The 15,995-nt window shown below is 41.6% G+C and overlaps 23 non-coding genes across 23 annotated transcripts; 11 read left to right on the forward strand and 12 right to left on the reverse strand.

The window, feature by feature from the left end:
* Window positions 1-128: 128 nt before the first annotated feature.
* On the forward strand, window positions 129-201 carry trnak-uuu (transfer RNA lysine (anticodon UUU)). The gene has a single exon. It is a non-coding gene; the product is annotated as a tRNA-Lys (tRNA).
* A 990-nt stretch (window positions 202-1,191) lies between these two features.
* trnaw-cca (transfer RNA tryptophan (anticodon CCA)) lies at window positions 1,192-1,263 on the reverse strand. Its single transcript has one exon. It is a non-coding gene; the product is annotated as a tRNA-Trp (tRNA).
* A 161-nt stretch (window positions 1,264-1,424) lies between these two features.
* On the forward strand, window positions 1,425-1,497 carry trnak-uuu (transfer RNA lysine (anticodon UUU)). Its single transcript has one exon. It is a non-coding gene; the product is annotated as a tRNA-Lys (tRNA).
* Window positions 1,498-2,487: 990 nt separating this feature from the next.
* On the reverse strand, window positions 2,488-2,559 carry trnaw-cca (transfer RNA tryptophan (anticodon CCA)). Its single transcript has one exon. It is a non-coding gene; the product is annotated as a tRNA-Trp (tRNA).
* A 168-nt stretch (window positions 2,560-2,727) lies between these two features.
* Window positions 2,728-2,800, forward strand: trnak-uuu (transfer RNA lysine (anticodon UUU)). The gene has a single exon. It is a non-coding gene; the product is annotated as a tRNA-Lys (tRNA).
* Window positions 2,801-3,790: 990 nt separating this feature from the next.
* Window positions 3,791-3,862, reverse strand: trnaw-cca (transfer RNA tryptophan (anticodon CCA)). Its single transcript has one exon. It is a non-coding gene; the product is annotated as a tRNA-Trp (tRNA).
* Window positions 3,863-4,030: 168 nt separating this feature from the next.
* On the forward strand, window positions 4,031-4,103 carry trnak-uuu (transfer RNA lysine (anticodon UUU)). Its single transcript has one exon. It is a non-coding gene; the product is annotated as a tRNA-Lys (tRNA).
* Window positions 4,104-5,093: 990 nt separating this feature from the next.
* trnaw-cca (transfer RNA tryptophan (anticodon CCA)) lies at window positions 5,094-5,165 on the reverse strand. Its single transcript has one exon. It is a non-coding gene; the product is annotated as a tRNA-Trp (tRNA).
* Window positions 5,166-5,326: 161 nt separating this feature from the next.
* On the forward strand, window positions 5,327-5,399 carry trnak-uuu (transfer RNA lysine (anticodon UUU)). Its single transcript has one exon. It is a non-coding gene; the product is annotated as a tRNA-Lys (tRNA).
* A 990-nt stretch (window positions 5,400-6,389) lies between these two features.
* Window positions 6,390-6,461, reverse strand: trnaw-cca (transfer RNA tryptophan (anticodon CCA)). The gene has a single exon. It is a non-coding gene; the product is annotated as a tRNA-Trp (tRNA).
* Window positions 6,462-6,622: 161 nt separating this feature from the next.
* trnak-uuu (transfer RNA lysine (anticodon UUU)) lies at window positions 6,623-6,695 on the forward strand. Its single transcript has one exon. It is a non-coding gene; the product is annotated as a tRNA-Lys (tRNA).
* A 990-nt stretch (window positions 6,696-7,685) lies between these two features.
* On the reverse strand, window positions 7,686-7,757 carry trnaw-cca (transfer RNA tryptophan (anticodon CCA)). Its single transcript has one exon. It is a non-coding gene; the product is annotated as a tRNA-Trp (tRNA).
* Window positions 7,758-7,925: 168 nt separating this feature from the next.
* trnak-uuu (transfer RNA lysine (anticodon UUU)) lies at window positions 7,926-7,998 on the forward strand. Its single transcript has one exon. It is a non-coding gene; the product is annotated as a tRNA-Lys (tRNA).
* A 990-nt stretch (window positions 7,999-8,988) lies between these two features.
* trnaw-cca (transfer RNA tryptophan (anticodon CCA)) lies at window positions 8,989-9,060 on the reverse strand. Its single transcript has one exon. It is a non-coding gene; the product is annotated as a tRNA-Trp (tRNA).
* Window positions 9,061-10,284: 1,224 nt separating this feature from the next.
* On the reverse strand, window positions 10,285-10,356 carry trnaw-cca (transfer RNA tryptophan (anticodon CCA)). Its single transcript has one exon. It is a non-coding gene; the product is annotated as a tRNA-Trp (tRNA).
* A 161-nt stretch (window positions 10,357-10,517) lies between these two features.
* trnak-uuu (transfer RNA lysine (anticodon UUU)) lies at window positions 10,518-10,590 on the forward strand. Its single transcript has one exon. It is a non-coding gene; the product is annotated as a tRNA-Lys (tRNA).
* A 990-nt stretch (window positions 10,591-11,580) lies between these two features.
* On the reverse strand, window positions 11,581-11,652 carry trnaw-cca (transfer RNA tryptophan (anticodon CCA)). The gene has a single exon. It is a non-coding gene; the product is annotated as a tRNA-Trp (tRNA).
* Window positions 11,653-12,876: 1,224 nt separating this feature from the next.
* trnaw-cca (transfer RNA tryptophan (anticodon CCA)) lies at window positions 12,877-12,948 on the reverse strand. Its single transcript has one exon. It is a non-coding gene; the product is annotated as a tRNA-Trp (tRNA).
* A 150-nt stretch (window positions 12,949-13,098) lies between these two features.
* On the forward strand, window positions 13,099-13,171 carry trnak-uuu (transfer RNA lysine (anticodon UUU)). The gene has a single exon. It is a non-coding gene; the product is annotated as a tRNA-Lys (tRNA).
* Window positions 13,172-14,165: 994 nt separating this feature from the next.
* trnaw-cca (transfer RNA tryptophan (anticodon CCA)) lies at window positions 14,166-14,237 on the reverse strand. Its single transcript has one exon. It is a non-coding gene; the product is annotated as a tRNA-Trp (tRNA).
* A 168-nt stretch (window positions 14,238-14,405) lies between these two features.
* On the forward strand, window positions 14,406-14,478 carry trnak-uuu (transfer RNA lysine (anticodon UUU)). The gene has a single exon. It is a non-coding gene; the product is annotated as a tRNA-Lys (tRNA).
* A 991-nt stretch (window positions 14,479-15,469) lies between these two features.
* trnaw-cca (transfer RNA tryptophan (anticodon CCA)) lies at window positions 15,470-15,541 on the reverse strand. The gene has a single exon. It is a non-coding gene; the product is annotated as a tRNA-Trp (tRNA).
* A 161-nt stretch (window positions 15,542-15,702) lies between these two features.
* On the forward strand, window positions 15,703-15,775 carry trnak-uuu (transfer RNA lysine (anticodon UUU)). The gene has a single exon. It is a non-coding gene; the product is annotated as a tRNA-Lys (tRNA).
* Window positions 15,776-15,995: the final 220 nt, after the last annotated feature.

The following is a 15,995-nucleotide window of genomic DNA, read 5'->3' on the forward strand; positions in this document are numbered from 1 at the left end:
GTTTAATGAGTGTATAATTTGGAATGGAGGCCTGGTTCTCTGGGGAAATGAACCATCTGACAATGCCACCCCCATCAGCACGTGCCTCTGCCCGGCAGGTTAAGTGTATGAAAATAAGCAGATGTAGAGCCCAGATAGCTCAGTCGGTAGAGCATCAGACTTTTAATCTGAGGGTCCAGGGTTCAAGTCCCTGTTTGGGCGTTGCTTTAATGTTTACCTTTTCTGGCGCAGGTGTTCTGCTAGCAACCCACCTCGACAACATCCGGTGAAATTGCAGAGCGCCAAATTCAAAATATAGAAATAGTCAATATAAACATTCACAAAAATACAAGTGTTATACATCGGTTTAAAGATTAACTTCTTGTTAATCCCGCCGCTTTGTCACATTTCAAATAGGATTTACTGCGAAAGCCTACCATGCGATTATCTGAGGACAGCGCCCCACTTACAAAAACATATTCCAACCAAGTAGACGAGTCACAAAAGTCATAAATAGCGATAAAATGAATCACTTACCTTTGAACATCTTCATCTGGTTGCAGTCACAAGAGTCCCAGCTCCACAATAAAGGTTTGTTTTGTCAGAGAAAGTCCCTCTTTATATCCCAAAACTCTGTTTTGTTGGCGCATTGTGTTCAGTAATACACTGGCTCAAAGGAGGTCAAAACATGCAGACGAATACATCCTAATAGTACCGGCAAAGTTTGTTGAATCTGGATCCTAACCCATTAGAAACTCAATAGGCATTCAATTGAAAACTACCCACATCAAAAAAATCCCACCTCCTGGATAACTTTTCTTCAGGTTTTTGCCTGCCATATCAGTTCTGTTATACTCAGAGACATTATTTTAACAGTTCTGGAAACTGTAGAGTGTGTTCTATCCAAATCTACCATTTATATGCATATCCTAGTTTCTGGGCCTGAGTAACAGGCAGTTTACTTTGGGAACGTTTCTCATCCAGGCATCAAAAAACTGCCCCCAAGCATACATTAAACTCCCTGTTCGAAGACTGACAATCACATGATTTCATTTAAGATTTTGCAGTGTGACAGGTTTTTGTGAGAGACAATTTTCATCAAAAGCAGCATTGGTTTGTTCGTTTCTGTGCGAGATTAGTACTGTAAAGCCACATTGGTACTTGTGCTGATTCACTGAGTATAGGCGGTAGAGATTGCACACATAAAAACCATGACCACGACGTGAGTTGAACACGCAACCTTCTGATCTGGAGTCAGACACGCTACCATTGCGCCACGAGGTCATCGGCATTTAACATCTTTGGAGAGGATGCCTAGTTTAATGAGTGTATAATTTGGAATGGAGGCCTGGTTCTCTGGGGAAATGAACCATCTGACAATGCCACCCCCATCAGCACGTGCCTCTGCCCGGCAGGTTAAGTGTATGAAAATAAGCAGATGTAGAGCCCAGATAGCTCAGTCGGTAGAGCATCAGACTTTTAATCTGAGGGTCCAGGGTTCAAGTCCCTGTTTGGGCGTTGCTTTAATGTTTACCTTTTCTGGCGCAGGTGTTCTGCTAGCAACCCACCTCGACAACATCCGGTGAAATTGCAGAGCGCCAAATTCAAAATATAGAAATAGTCAATATAAACATTCACAAAAATACAAGTGTTATACATCGGTTTAAAGATTAACTTCTTGTTAATCCAGCCGCTTTGTCACATTTCAAATAGGATTTACTGCGAAAGCCTACCATGCGATTATCTGAGGACAGCGCCCCACTTACAAAAACATATTCCAACCAAGTAGACGAGTCACAAAAGTCATAAATAGCGATAAAATGAATCACTTACCTTTGAACATCTTCATCTGGTTGCAGTCACAAGAGTCCCAGCTCCACAATAAAGGTTTGTTTTGTCAGAGAAAGTCCCTCTTTAAATCCCAAAACTCTGTTTTGTTGGCGCATTGTGTTCAGTAATACACTGGCTCAAAGGAGGTCAAAACATGCAGACGAATACATCCTAATAGTACCGGCAAAGTTTGTTGAATCTGGATCCTAACCCATTAGAAACTCAATAGGCATTCAATTGAAAACTACCCACATCAAAAAAATCCCACCTCCTGGATAACTTTTCTTCAGGTTTTTGCCTGCCATATCAGTTCTGTTATACTCAGAGACATTATTTTAACAGTTCTGGAAACTGTAGAGTGTGTTCTATCCAAATATACCATTTATATGCATATCCTCGTTTCTGGGCCTGAGTAACAGGCAGTTTACTTTGGGAACGTTTCTCATCCAGGCATCAAAAAACTGCCCCCAAGCATACATTAAACTCCCTGTTCGAAGACTGACAATCACATGATTTCATTTAGGATTTTGCAGTGTGACAGGTTTTTGTGAGAGACAATTTTCATCAAAAGCAGCATTGGTTTGTTCGTTTCTGTGCGAGATTAGTACTGTAAAGCCACATTGGTACTTGTGCTGATTCACTGAGTATAGGCGGCAGAGATTGCACACATAAAAACCATGACCACGACGTGAGTTGAACACGCAACCTTCTGATCTGGAGTTAGACGCGCTACCATTGCGCCACGAGGTCATTGGAATTTAACATCTTTGGAGAGGATGCCTAGTTCAGATTTTAATGAGTGTATAATTTGGAATGGAGGCCTGGTTCTCTGGGGAAATGAACCATCTGACAATGCCACCCCCATCAGCGCGTGCCTCTGCCCGGCAGGTTAAGTGTATGAAAATAAGCAGATGCAGAGCCCAGATAGCTCAGTCGGTAGAGCATCAGACTTTTAATCTGAGGGTCCAGGGTTCAAGTCCCTGTTTGGGCGTTGCTTTAATGTTTACCTTTTCTGGCGCAGGTGTTCTGCTAGCAACCCACCTCGACAACATCCGGTGAAATTGCAGAGCGCCAAATTCAAAATATAGAAATAGTCAATATAAACATTCACAAAAATACAAGTGTTATACATCGGTTTAAAGATTAACTTCTTGTTAATCCAGCCGCTTTGTCACATTTCAAATAGGATTTACTGCGAAAGCCTACCATGCGATTATCTGAGGACAGCGCCCCACTTACAAAAACATATTCCAACCAAGTAGACGAGTCACAAAAGTCATAAATAGCGATAAAATGAATCACTTACCTTTGAACATCTTCATCTGGTTGCAGTCACAAGAGTCCCAGCTCCACAATAAAGGTTTGTTTTGTCAGAGAAAGTCCCTCTTTAAATCCCAAAACTCTGTTTTGTTGGCGCATTGTGTTCAGTAATACACTGGCTCAAAGGAGGTCAAAACATGCAGACGAATACATCCTAATAGTACCGGCAAAGTTTGTTGAATCTGGATCCTAACCCATTAGAAACTCAATAGGCATTCAATTGAAAACTACCCACATCAAAAAAATCCCACCTCCTGGATAACTTTTCTTCAGGTTTTTGCCTGCCATATCAGTTCTGTTATACTCAGAGACATTATTTTAACAGTTCTGGAAACTGTAGAGTGTGTTCTATCCAAATATACCATTTATATGCATATCCTCGTTTCTGGGCCTGAGTAACAGGCAGTTTACTTTGGGAACGTTTCTCATCCAGGCATCAAAAAACTGCCCCCAAGCATACATTAAACTCCCTGTTCGAAGACTGACAATCACATGATTTCATTTAGGATTTTGCAGTGTGACAGGTTTTTGTGAGAGACAATTTTCATCAAAAGCAGCATTGGTTTGTTCGTTTCTGTGCGAGATTAGTACTGTAAAGCCACATTGGTACTTGTGCTGATTCACTGAGTATAGGCGGCAGAGATTGCACACATAAAAACCATGACCACGACGTGAGTTGAACACGCAACCTTCTGATCTGGAGTTAGACGCGCTACCATTGCGCCACGAGGTCATTGGAATTTAACATCTTTGGAGAGGATGCCTAGTTCAGATTTTAATGAGTGTATAATTTGGAATGGAGGCCTGGTTCTCTGGGGAAATGAACCATCTGACAATGCCACCCCCATCAGCGCGTGCCTCTGCCCGGCAGGTTAAGTGTATGAAAATAAGCAGATGCAGAGCCCAGATAGCTCAGTCGGTAGAGCATCAGACTTTTAATCTGAGGGTCCAGGGTTCAAGTCCCTGTTTGGGCGTTGCTTTAATGTTTACCTTTTCTGGCGCAGGTGTTCTGCTAGCAACCCACCTCGACAACATCCGGTGAAATTGCAGAGCGCCAAATTCAAAATATAGAAATAGTCAATATAAACATTCACAAAAATACAAGTGTTATACATCGGTTTAAAGATTAACTTCTTGTTAATCCAGCCGCTTTGTCACATTTCAAATAGGATTTACTGCGAAAGCCTACCATGCGATTATCTGAGGACAGCGCCCCACTTACAAAAACATATTCCAACCAAGTAGACGAGTCACAAAAGTCATAAATAGCGATAAAATGAATCACTTACCTTTGAACATCTTCATCTGGTTGCAGTCACAAGAGTCCCAGCTCCACAATAAAGGTTTGTTTTGTCAGAGAAAGTCCCTCTTTAAATCCCAAAACTCTGTTTTGTTGGCGCATTGTGTTCAGTAATACACTGGCTCAAAGGAGGTCAAAACATGCAGACGAATACATCCTAATAGTACCGGCAAAGTTTGTTGAATCTGGATCCTAACCCATTAGAAACTCAATAGGCATTCAATTGAAAACTACCCACATCAAAAAAATCCCACCTCCTGGATAACTTTTCTTCAGGTTTTTGCCTGCCATATCAGTTCTGTTATACTCAGAGACATTATTTTAACAGTTCTGGAAACTGTAGAGTGTGTTCTATCCAAATCTACCATTTATATGCATATCCTAGTTTCTGGGCCTGAGTAACAGGCAGTTTACTTTGGGAACGTTTCTCATCCAGGCATCAAAAAACTGCCCCCAAGCATACATTAAACTCCCTGTTCGAAGACTGACAATCACATGATTTCATTTAAGATTTTGCAGTGTGACAGGTTTTTGTGAGAGACAATTTTCATCAAAAGCAGCATTGGTTTGTTCGTTTCTGTGCGAGATTAGTACTGTAAAGCCACATTGGTACTTGTGCTGATTCACTGAGTATAGGCGGTAGAGATTGCACACATAAAAACCATGACCACGACGTGAGTTGAACACGCAACCTTCTGATCTGGAGTCAGACACGCTACCATTGCGCCACGAGGTCATTGGCATTTAACATCTTTGGAGAGGATGCCTAGTTTAATGAGTGTATAATTTGGAATGGAGGCCTGGTTCTCTGGGGAAATGAACCATCTGACAATGCCACCCCCATCAGCACGTGCCTCTGCCCGGCAGGTTAAGTGTATGAAAATAAGCAGATGTAGAGCCCAGATAGCTCAGTCGGTAGAGCATCAGACTTTTAATCTGAGGGTCCAGGGTTCAAGTCCCTGTTTGGGCGTTGCTTTAATGTTTACCTTTTCTGGCGCAGGTGTTCTGCTAGCAACCCACCTCGACAACATCCGGTGAAATTGCAGAGCGCCAAATTCAAAATATAGAAATAGTCAATATAAACATTCACAAAAATACAAGTGTTATACATCGGTTTAAAGATTAACTTCTTGTTAATCCAGCCGCTTTGTCACATTTCAAATAGGATTTACTGCGAAAGCCTACCATGCGATTATCTGAGGACAGCGCCCCACTTACAAAAACATATTCCAACCAAGTAGACGAGTCACAAAAGTCATAAATAGCGATAAAATGAATCACTTACCTTTGAACATCTTCATCTGGTTGCAGTCACAAGAGTCCCAGCTCCACCATAAAGGTTTGTTTTGTCAGAGAAAGTCCCTCTTTATATCCCAAAACTCTGTTTTGTTGGCGCATTGTGTTCAGTAATACACTGGCTCAAAGGAGGTCAAAACATGCAGACGAATACATCCTAATAGTACCGGCAAAGTTTGTTGAATCTGGATCCTAACCCATTAGAAACTCAATAGGCATTCAATTGAAAACTACCCACATCAAAAAAATCCCACCTCCTGGATAACTTTTCTTCAGGTTTTTGCCTGCCATATCAGTTCTGTTATACTCAGAGACATTATTTTAACAGTTCTGGAAACTGTAGAGTGTGTTCTATCCAAATCTACCATTTATATGCATATCCTAGTTTCTGGGCCTGAGTAACAGGCAGTTTACTTTGGGAACGTTTCTCATCCAGGCATCAAAAAACTGCCCCCAAGCATACATTAAACTCCCTGTTCGAAGACTGACAATCACATGATTTCATTTAAGATTTTGCAGTGTGACAGGTTTTTGTGAGAGACAATTTTCATCAAAAGCAGCATTGGTTTGTTCGTTTCTGTGCGAGATTAGTACTGTAAAGCCACATTGGTACTTGTGCTGATTCACTGAGTATAGGCGGTAGAGATTGCACACATAAAAACCATGACCACGACGTGAGTTGAACACGCAACCTTCTGATCTGGAGTCAGACACGCTACCATTGCGCCACGAGGTCATTGGCATTTAACATCTTTGGAGAGGATGCCTAGTTTAATGAGTGTATAATTTGGAATGGAGGCCTGGTTCTCTGGGGAAATGAACCATCTGACAATGCCACCCCCATCAGCACGTGCCTCTGCCCGGCAGGTTAAGTGTATGAAAATAAGCAGATGTAGAGCCCAGATAGCTCAGTCGGTAGAGCATCAGACTTTTAATCTGAGGGTCCAGGGTTCAAGTCCCTGTTTGGGCGTTGCTTTAATGTTTACCTTTTCTGGCGCAGGTGTTCTGCTAGCAACCCACCTCGACAACATCCGGTGAAATTGCAGAGCGCCAAATTCAAAATATAGAAATAGTCAATATAAACATTCACAAAAATACAAGTGTTATACATCGGTTTAAAGATTAACTTCTTGTTAATCCAGCCGCTTTGTCACATTTCAAATAGGATTTACTGCGAAAGCCTACCATGCGATTATCTGAGGACAGCGCCCCACTTACAAAAACATATTCCAACCAAGTAGACGAGTCACAAAAGTCATAAATAGCGATAAAATGAATCACTTACCTTTGAACATCTTCATCTGGTTGCAGTCACAAGAGTCCCAGCTCCACAATAAAGGTTTGTTTTGTCAGAGAAAGTCCCTCTTTAAATCCCAAAACTCTGTTTTGTTGGCGCATTGTGTTCAGTAATACACTGGCTCAAAGGAGGTCAAAACATGCAGACGAATACATCCTAATAGTACCGGCAAAGTTTGTTGAATCTGGATCCTAACCCATTAGAAACTCAATAGGCATTCAATTGAAAACTACCCACATCAAAAAAATCCCACCTCCTGGATAACTTTTCTTCAGGTTTTTGCCTGCCATATCAGTTCTGTTATACTCAGAGACATTATTTTAACAGTTCTGGAAACTGTAGAGTGTGTTCTATCCAAATATACCATTTATATGCATATCCTAGTTTCTGGGCCTGAGTAACAGGCAGTTTACTTTGGGAACGTTTCTCATCCAGGCATCAAAAAACTGCCCCCAAGCATACATTAAACTCCCTGTTCGAAGACTGACAATCACATGATTTCATTTAGGATTTTGCAGTGTGACAGGTTTTTGTGAGAGACAATTTTCATCAAAAGCAGCATTGGTTTGTTCGTTTCTGTGCGAGATTAGTACTGTAAAGCCACATTGGTACTTGTGCTGATTCACTGAGTATAGGCGGCAGAGATTGCACACATAAAAACCATGACCACGACGTGAGTTGAACACGCAACCTTCTGATCTGGAGTTAGACGCGCTACCATTGCGCCACGAGGTCATTGGAATTTAACATCTTTGGAGAGGATGCCTAGTTCAGATTTTAATGAGTGTATAATTTGGAATGGAGGCCTGGTTCTCTGGGGAAATGAACCATCTGACAATGCCACCCCCATCAGCGCGTGCCTCTGCCCGGCAGGTTAAGTGTATGAAAATAAGCAGATGCAGAGCCCAGATAGCTCAGTCGGTAGAGCATCAGACTTTTAATCTGAGGGTCCAGGGTTCAAGTCCCTGTTTGGGCGTTGCTTTAATGTTTACCTTTTCTGGCGCAGGTGTCCTGCTAGCAACCCACCTCGACAACATCCGGTGAAATTGCAGAGCGCCAAATTCAAAATATAGAAATAGTCAATATAAACATTCACAAAAATACAAGTGTTATACATCGGTTTAAAGATTAACTTCTTGTTAATCCAGCCGCTTTGTCACATTTCAAATAGGATTTACTGCGAAAGCCTACCATGCGATTATCTGAGGACAGCGCCCCACTTACAAAAACATATTCCAACCAAGTAGACGAGTCACAAAAGTCATAAATAGCGATAAAATGAATCACTTACCTTTGAACATCTTCATCTGGTTGCAGTCACAAGAGTCCCAGCTCCACAATAAAGGTTTGTTTTGTCAGAGAAAGTCCCTCTTTAAATCCCAAAACTCTGTTTTGTTGGCGCATTGTGTTCAGTAATACACTGGCTCAAAGGAGGTCAAAACATGCAGACGAATACATCCTAATAGTACCGGCAAAGTTTGTTGAATCTGGATCCTAACCCATTAGAAACTCAATAGGCATTCAATTGAAAACTACCCACATCAAAAAAATCCCACCTCCTGGATAACTTTTCTTCAGGTTTTTGCCTGCCATATCAGTTCTGTTATACTCAGAGACATTATTTTAACAGTTCTGGAAACTGTAGAGTGTGTTCTATCCAAATCTACCATTTATATGCATATCCTAGTTTCTGGGCCTGAGTAACAGGCAGTTTACTTTGGGAACGTTTCTCATCCAGGCATCAAAAAACTGCCCCCAAGCATACATTAAACTCCCTGTTCGAAGACTGACAATCACATGATTTCATTTAAGATTTTGCAGTGTGACAGGTTTTTGTGAGAGACAATTTTCATCAAAAGCAGCATTGGTTTGTTAGTTTCTGTGCGAGATTAGTACTGTAAAGCCACATTGGTACTTGTGCTGATTCACTGAGTAAAGGAGGCAGAGATTGCACAAATAAAAACCATGACCACGACGTGAGTTGAACACGCAACCTTCTGATCTGGAGTCAGACACGCTACCATTGCGCCACGAGGTCATTGGCATTTAACATCTTTGGAGAGGATGCCTAGTTTAATGAGTGTATAATTTGGAATGGAGGCCTGGTTCTCTGGGGAAATGAACCATCTGACAATGCCACCCCCATCAGCACGTGCCTCTGCCCGGCAGGTTAAGTGTATGAAAATAAGCAGATGTAGAGCCCAGATAGCTCAGTCGGTAGAGCATCGGACTTTTAATCTGAGGGTCCAGGGTTCAAGTCCCTGTTTGGGCATTGCTTTAATGTTTACCTTTTCTGGCGCAGGTGTTCTGCTAGCAACCCACCTCGACAACATCCGGTGAAATTGCAGAGCGCCAAATTCAAAATATAGAAATAGTCAATATAAACATTCACAAAAATACAAGTGTTATACATCGGTTTAAAGATTAACTTCTTGTTAATCCAGCCGCTTTGTCACATTTCAAATAGGATTTACTGCGAAAGCCTACCATGCGATTATCTGAGGACAGCGCCCCACTTACAAAAACATATTCCAACCAAGTAGACGAGTCACAAAAGTCATAAATAGCGATAAAATGAATCACTTACCTTTGAACATCTTCATCTGGTTGCAGTCACAAGAGTCCCAGCTCCACAATAAAGGTTTGTTTTGTCAGAGAAAGTCCCTCTTTAAATCCCAAAACTCTGTTTTGTTGGCGCATTGTGTTCAGTAATACACTGGCTCAAAGGAGGTCAAAACATGCAGACGAATACATCCTAATAGTACCGGCAAAGTTTGTTGAATCTGGATCCTAACCCATTAGAAACTCAATAGGCATTCAATTGAAAACTACCCACATCAAAAAAATCCCACCTCCTGGATAACTTTTCTTCAGGTTTTTGCCTGCCATATCAGTTCTGTTATACTCAGAGACATTATTTTAACAGTTCTGGAAACTGTAGAGTGTGTTCTATCCAAATCTACCATTTATATGCATATCCTAGTTTCTGGGCCTGAGTAACAGGCAGTTTACTTTGGGAACGTTTCTCATCCAGGCATCAAAAAACTGCCCCCAAGCATACATTAAACTCCCTGTTCGAAGACTGACAATCACATGATTTCATTTAAGATTTTGCAGTGTGACAGGTTTTTGTGAGAGACAATTTTCATCAAAAGCAGCATTGGTTTGTTAGTTTCTGTGCGAGATTAGTACTGTAAAGCCACATTGGTACTTGTGCTGATTCACTGAGTAAAGGAGGCAGAGATTGCACACATAAAAACCATGACCACGACGTGAGTTGAACACGCAACCTTCTGATCTGGAGTCAGACACGCTACCATTGCGCCACGAGGTCATTGGCATTTAACATCTTTGGAGAGGATGCCTAGTTTAATGAGTGTATAATTTGGAATGGAGGCCTGGTTCTCTGGGGAAATGAACCATCTGACAATGCCACCCCCATCAGCACGTGCCTCTGCCCGGCAGGTTAAGTGTATGAAAATAAGCAGATGTAGAGCCCAGATAGCTCAGTCGGTAGAGCATCAGACTTTTAATCTGAGGGTCCAGGGTTCAAGTCCCTGTTTGGGCGTTGCTTTAATGTTTACCTTTTCTGGCGCAGGTGTTCTGCTAGCAACCCACCTCGACAACATCCGGTGAAATTGCAGAGCGCCAAATTCAAAATATAGAAATAGTCAATATAAACATTCACAAAAATACAAGTGTTATACATCGGTTTAAAGATTAACTTCTTGTTAATCCAGCCGCTTTGTCACATTTCAAATAGGATTTACTGCGAAAGCCTACCATGCGATTATCTGAGGACAGCGCCCCACTTACAAAAACATATTCCAACCAAGTAGACGAGTCACAAAAGTCATAAATAGCGATAAAATGAATCACTTACCTTTGAACATCTTCATCTGGTTGCAGTCACAAGAGTCCCAGCTCCACAATAAAGGTTTGTTTTGTCAGAGAAAGTCCCTCTTTAAATCCCAAAACTCTGTTTTGTTGGCGCATTGTGTTCAGTAATACACTGGCTCAAAGGAGGTCAAAACATGCAGACGAATACATCCTAATAGTACCGGCAAAGTTTGTTGAATCTGGATCCTAACCCATTAGAAACTCAATAGGCATTCAATTGAAAACTACCCACATCAAAAAAATCCCACCTCCTGGATAACTTTTCTTCAGGTTTTTGCCTGCCATATCAGTTCTGTTATACTCAGAGACATTATTTTAACAGTTCTGGAAACTGTAGAGTGTGTTCTATCCAAATCTACCATTTATATGCATATCCTAGTTTCTGGGCCTGAGTAACAGGCAGTTTACTTTGGGAACGTTTCTCATCCAGGCATCAAAAAACTGCCCCCAAGCATACATTAAACTCCCTGTTCGAAGACTGACAATCACATGATTTCATTTAAGATTTTGCAGTGTGACAGGTTTTTGTGAGAGACAATTTTCATCAAAAGCAGCATTGGTTTGTTAGTTTCTGTGCGAGATTAGTACTGTAAAGCCACATTGGTACTTGTGCTGATTCACTGAGTAAAGGAGGCAGAGATTGCACAAATAAAAACCATGACCACGACGTGAGTTGAACACGCAACCTTCTGATCTGGAGTCAGACACGCTACCATTGCGCCACGAGGTCATTGGCATTTAACATCTTTGGAGAGGATGCCTAGTTTAATGAGTGTATAATTTGGAATGGAGGCCTGGTTCTCTGGGGAAATGAACCATCTGACAATGCCACCCCCATCAGCACGTGCCTCTGCCCGGCAGGTTAAGTGTATGAAAATAAGCAGATGTAGAGCCCAGATAGCTCAGTCGGTAGAGCATCGGACTTTTAATCTGAGGGTCCAGGGTTCAAGTCCCTGTTTGGGCATTGCTTTAATGTTTACCTTTTCTGGCGCAGGTGTTCTGCTAGCAACCCACCTCGACAACATCCGGTGAAATTGCAGAGCGCCAAATTCAAAATATAGAAATAGTCAATATAAACATTCACAAAAATACAAGTGTTATACATCGGTTTAAAGATTAACTTCTTGTTAATCCAGCCGCTTTGTCACATTTCAAATAGGATTTACTGCGAAAGCCTACCATGCGATTATCTGAGGACAGCGCCCCACTTACAAAAACATATTCCAACCAAGTAGACGAGTCACAAAAGTCATAAATAGCGATAAAATGAATCACTTACCTTTGAACATCTTCATCTGGTTGCAGTCACAAGAGTCCCAGCTCCACAATAAAGGTTTGTTTTGTCAGAGAAAGTCCCTCTTTATATCCCAAAACTCTGTTTTGTTGGCGCATTGTGTTCAGTAATACACTGGCTCAAAGGAGGTCAAAACATGCAGACGAATACATCCTAATAGTACCGGCAAAGTTTGTTGAATCTGGATCCTAACCCATTAGAAACTCAATAGGCATTCAATTGAAAACTACCCACATCAAAAAAATCCCACCTCCTGGATAACTTTTCTTCAGGTTTTTGCCTGCCATATCAGTTCTGTTATACTCAGAGACATTATTTTAACAGTTCTGGAAACTGTAGAGTGTGTTCTATCCAAATCTACCATTTATATGCATATCCTAGTTTCTGGGCCTGAGTAACAGGCAGTTTACTTTGGGAACGTTTCTCATCCAGGCATCAAAAAACTGCCCCCAAGCATACATTAAACTCCCTGTTCGAAGACTGACAATCACATGATTTCATTTAAGATTTTGCAGTGTGACAGGTTTTTGTGAGAGACAATTTTCATCAAAAGCAGCATTGGTTTGTTAGTTTCTGTGCGAGATTAGTACTGTAAAGCCACATTGGTACTTGTGCTGATTCACTGAGTAAAGGAGGCAGAGATTGCACAAATAAAAACCATGACCACGACGTGAGTTGAACACGCAACCTTCTGATCTGGAGTCAGACACGCTACCATTGCGCCACGAGGTCATTGGCATTTAACATCTTTGGAGAGGATGCCTAGTTTAATGAGTGTATAATTTGGAATGGAGGCCTGGTTCTCTGGGGAAATGAACCATCTGACAATGCCACCCCCATCAGCACGTGCCTCTGCCCGGCAGGTTAAGTGTATGAAAATAAGCCCAGATAGCTCAGTCGGTAGAGCATCAGACTTTTAATCTGAGGGTCCAGGGTTCAAGTCCCTGTTTGGGCATTGCTTTAATGTTTACCTTTTCTGGCGCAGGTGTTCTGCTAGCAACCCACCTCGACAACATCCGGTGAAATTGCAGAGCGCCAAATTCAAAATATAGAAATAGTCAATATAAACATTCACAAAAATACAAGTGTTATACATCGGTTTAAAGATTAACTTCTTGTTAATCCAGCCACTTTGTCACATTTCAAATAGGATTTACTGCGAAAGCCTACCATGCGATTATCTGAGGACAGCGCCCCACTTACAAAAACATATTCCAACCAAGTAGACGAGTCACAAAAGTCATAAATAGCGATAAAATGAATCACTTACCTTTGAACATCTTCATCTGGTTGCAGTCACAAGAGTCCCAGCTCCACAATAAAGGTTTGTTTTGTCAGAGAAAGTCCCTCTTTATATCCCAAAACTCTGTTTTGTTGGCGCATTGTGTTCAGTAATACACTGGCTCAAAGGAGGTCAAAACATGCAGACGAATACATCCTAATAGTACCGGCAAAGTTTGTTGAATCTGGATCCTAACCCATTAGAAACTCAATAGGCATTCAATTGAAAACTACCCACATCAAAAAAATCCCACCTCCTGGATAACTTTTCTTCAGGTTTTTGCCTGCCATATCAGTTCTGTTATACTCAGATACATTATTTTAACAGTTCTGGAAACTGTAGAGTGTGTTCTATCCAAATCTACCATTTATATGCATATCCTAGTTTCTGGGCCTGAGTAACAGGCAGTTTACTTTGGGAACGTTTCTCATCCAGGCATCAAAAAACTGCCCCCAAGCATACATTAAACTCCCTGTTCGAAGACTGACAGTGTTATACATGATATCATTTAGGATTTTGCAGTGTGACAGGTTTTTGTGAGAGACAATTTTCATCAAAAGCAGCATTGGTTTGTTCGTTTCTGTGCGAGATTAGTACTGTAAAGCCACATTGGTACTTGTGCTGATTCACTGAGTATAGGCGGCAGAGATTGCACACATAAAAACCATGACCACGACGTGAGTTGAACACGCAACCTTCTGATCTGGAGTTAGACGCGCTACCATTGCGCCACGAGGTCATTGGAATTTAACATCTTTGGAGAGGATGCCTAGTTCAGATTTTAATGAGTGTATAATTTGGAATGGAGGCCTGGTTCTCTGGGGAAATGAACCATCTGACAATGCCACCCCCATCAGCGCGTGCCTCTGCCCGGCAGGTTAAGTGTATGAAAATAAGCAGATGCAGAGCCCAGATAGCTCAGTCGGTAGAGCATCAGACTTTTAATCTGAGGGTCCAGGGTTCAAGTCCCTGTTTGGGCGTTGCTTTAATGTTTACCTTTTCTGGCGCAGGTGTTCTGCTAGCAACCCACCTCGACAACATCCGGTGAAATTGCAGAGCGCCAAATTCAAAATATAGAAATAGTCAATATAAACATTCACAAAAATACAAGTGTTATACATCGGTTTAAAGATTAACTTCTTGTTAATCCAGCCGCTTTGTCACATTTCAAATAGGATTTACTGCGAAAGCCTACCATGCGATTATCTGAGGACAGCGCCCCACTTACAAAAACATATTCCAACCAAGTAGACGAGTCACAAAAGTCATAAATAGCGATAAAATGAATCACTTACCTTTGAACATCTTCATCTGGTTGCAGTCACAAGAGTCCCAGCTCCACAATAAAGGTTTGTTTTGTCAGAGAAAGTCCCTCTTTATATCCCAAAAACTCTGTTTTGTTGGCGCATTGTGTTCAGTAATACACTGGCTCAAAGGAGGTCAAAACATGCAGACGAATACATCCTAATAGTACCGGCAAAGTTTGTTGAATCTGGATCCTAACCCATTAGAAACTCAATAGGCATTCAATTGAAAACTACCCACATCAAAAAAATCCCACCTCCTGGATAACTTTTCTTCAGGTTCTTGCCTGCCATATCAGTTCTGTTATACTCAGAGACATTATTTTAACAGTTCTGGAAACTGTAGAGTGTGTTCTATCCAAATCTACCATTTATATGCATATCCTAGTTTCTGGGCCTGAGTAACAGGCAGTTTACTTTGGGAACGTTTCTCATCCAGGCATCAAAAAACTGCCCCCAAGCATACATTAAACTCCCTGTTCGAAGACTGACAATCACATGATTTCATTTAAGATTTTGCAGTGTGACAGGTTTTTGTGAGAGACAATTTTCATCAAAAGCAGCATTGGTTTGTTAGTTTCTGTGCGAGATTAGTACTGTAAAGCCACATTGGTACTTGTGCTGATTCACTGAGTAAAGGAGGCAGAGATTGCACAAATAAAAACCATGACCACGACGTGAGTTGAACACGCAACCTTCTGATCTGGAGTCAGACACGCTACCATTGCGCCACGAGGTCATTGGCATTTAACATCTTTGGAGAGGATGCCTAGTTTAATGAGTGTATAATTTGGAATGGAGGCCTGGTTCTCTGGGGAAATGAACCATCTGACAATGCCACCCCCATCAGCACGTGCCTCTGCCCGGCAGGTTAAGTGTATGAAAATAAGCAGATGCAGAGCCCAGATAGCTCAGTCGGTAGAGCATCAGACTTTTAATCTGAGGGTCCAGGGTTCAAGTCCCTGTTTGGGCGTTGCTTTAATGTTTACCTTTTCTGGCGCAGGTGTTCTGCTAGCAACCCACCTCGACAACATCCGGTGAAATTGCAGAGCGCCAAATTCAAAATATAGAAATAGTCAATATAAACATTCACAAAAATACAAGTGTTATACATCGGTTTAAAGATTAACTTCTTGTTAATCCAGCCGCTTTGTCACATTTCAAATAGGATTTACTGCGAAAGCCTACCATGC

The sequence above is a fragment of the Oncorhynchus mykiss genome, chromosome 28, assembly GCF_057628025.1.
Source record: "Oncorhynchus mykiss isolate SJ-2025 chromosome 28, ASM5762802v1, whole genome shotgun sequence".
NCBI classification, from domain to species: Eukaryota; Metazoa; Chordata; class Actinopteri; order Salmoniformes; family Salmonidae; genus Oncorhynchus; species Oncorhynchus mykiss.